This window comes from Rattus rattus, chromosome 4, assembly GCF_011064425.1.
Source record: "Rattus rattus isolate New Zealand chromosome 4, Rrattus_CSIRO_v1, whole genome shotgun sequence".
Taxonomy (NCBI): domain Eukaryota; kingdom Metazoa; phylum Chordata; class Mammalia; order Rodentia; family Muridae; genus Rattus; species Rattus rattus.
The window spans coordinates 23006401-23008395 of NC_046157.1; the positions used below are offsets into that span (position 1 = coordinate 23006401).

General features: G+C 46.5%; 1 pseudogene; it reads right to left on the reverse strand.

Moving 5' to 3' along the window:
* Positions 1–524: 524 nt before the first annotated feature.
* Positions 525–1784, reverse strand: LOC116897877 (annotated as a pseudogene).
* Between the last annotated feature and the right edge of the window lie 211 nt (positions 1785–1995).

Below are 1995 nucleotides of genomic sequence, written 5' to 3' on the forward strand. Positions count from 1 at the left end.
ATCCAGTAGGCTGTCCCCATTTCCCCTGCTCTCTTAAATTCAGAGTGGGCAAAATGTGAATGAATAGAACTTTTCATTCTCTTCCTGACTTTTGTTGGCTTTAAATGTGACCGTTTCATGGAAACAGACCCGGGCCCACAGACTAACTAACGTCCCCTCAGCTGATACATGGAAACGAGCCAGCCGTCTAACGATCCCTGTTATCTAGGCATATCGAGTGTTCAGGGAGCTAACATCAGTCTGTTGGGCGGGGCGTAGCAAATGGATCCAAAGTCAAGCGATACCATCTGTAGCAGAGACTCAGTTCAAGACCATCTGCTCGTTCTTGGCAAGTATGGAGCATGGGTTTCCCCTCTTGGGGAAAGATGGATAAGAGCCTACACCTCAACTGGGCTGGACTTCAAGGGAGGTCTCCAGTTCTAACAGGATACTGACTTGTCAGACAGGACAATACCAGTAGGTGCTTTCTGCAGTAGGCTGATTTAACAGAGTAGGGGAGAGAAACGGCCGGGTTTTGTTTTGGTTTGTTTGTTTGTTTTTTAGTCAGTCTTGCATTTTATTGTCACTGTCACCTCAGACCGTGACTGCGTACTTGCGCAGTGGGTACAGCCGCTCCTTCCGTTGCTGCTCCTTGATCTTCAGCCTCTCTTGGTGCCGTGACCCGGCAGCGCACAGCTCTCGTCTTCTTGGGTCGCAGGTCCAGGGGCTTGTACCTCTTTCCCTTGTAGAATTTCCTGAGGTTTTCCTGATGAGTCTGATTGATGACAGTGAGGACACGGGCGACAGATTTTCGTACAACTTGTATCTTGGAAAACTTGGATGTGGCGCTGCCTGTCACGCTGGCGACGTGACGATGGGACAGTTCCACTTTCAGATTGTCCAGTTGTTTCAACAACTCCTCCTTCTTGCCGCACAGGTCTCGAGCCTTAATCTTGGACATGGCTGCATTGTTCACGGCTGAGGTCTCCTGGATCGAGAGAAAGAACGGCCCAGTTTTTAAAATTACGGTCTCAATGAACTAGTGATTGTGAAATCATTTTAAAGAGTCTATGAACATTTGCAATCAAGTGAAATTAATAAAATAGAACAGAGGGGATATGTTGAATAAGGGGATGAAAGGATAGCTCAGTGCTTAAAAGCGTACACTGCCCTGGCAGGAGAACTGAATTTAGTTCCCAGCATCCTTAACAGATGGCTTACAACTGCCAGGAACTCCAGCTCAGGGGAATCCGTAGGCAGCCACACATACTCATACAGGGACAGATAAATCTTCAAAGTAAATTGACAGCCGAAAGGAAAGGCATGCTTCCTGAGACCCTTTCTTTGACTGTACAAGCTCACACAGGCACCTTTTCTAAGATAATACGAGTGAGAAACCACACCAACTCCATCTTGGATTCAGGCTTTTTCTTAGAGAACCTGACCTAAGGTTGAACTCGAGTTGACCACCAGGCCTGCACCTAGCCCTGGTCTCCAGGTCACTCCCTAACAACCACCAACCACGAGGAAAGCAGAAGTTATAGTTGGACCTAAAGATATTATGAAAGTTTACGCTTTGGCTCCCAGCACCAACCAATCATTCTGAAGGGCCACAAATTCTGCAATAGCCTCTCAGTCAGACATGTGTCAAGCTGGAAACCCCCTTGCTTGTCTGCTTGCCTCTATAGATGCTTGCTTGAGACAGAGCTCAGGGTTTCCCTCTCCCATCCTGCTGCATCAGTGACAACGGTGTAGCTGAAGCTCCTGAAGACTCTTGTGTGATTGTGTCAGAATCGGCTTCTTGGTGGTCTTTGGGGGCTCTTGAAATGGGCACAACATGAGAAACAATGAGAGGAGAGGATGAAGATTTATTTATCCTATGAAGGAAACAAAAGTGCAAGCAACGGAAGACCCTTACAATCGATATAATAGAAAAAAATGTTAATGTTCAAAATAGATAAATGTTGTAATATTTTTTTAATTAATACATCTCGGTGGCAGGTTCACTGCCTGCCT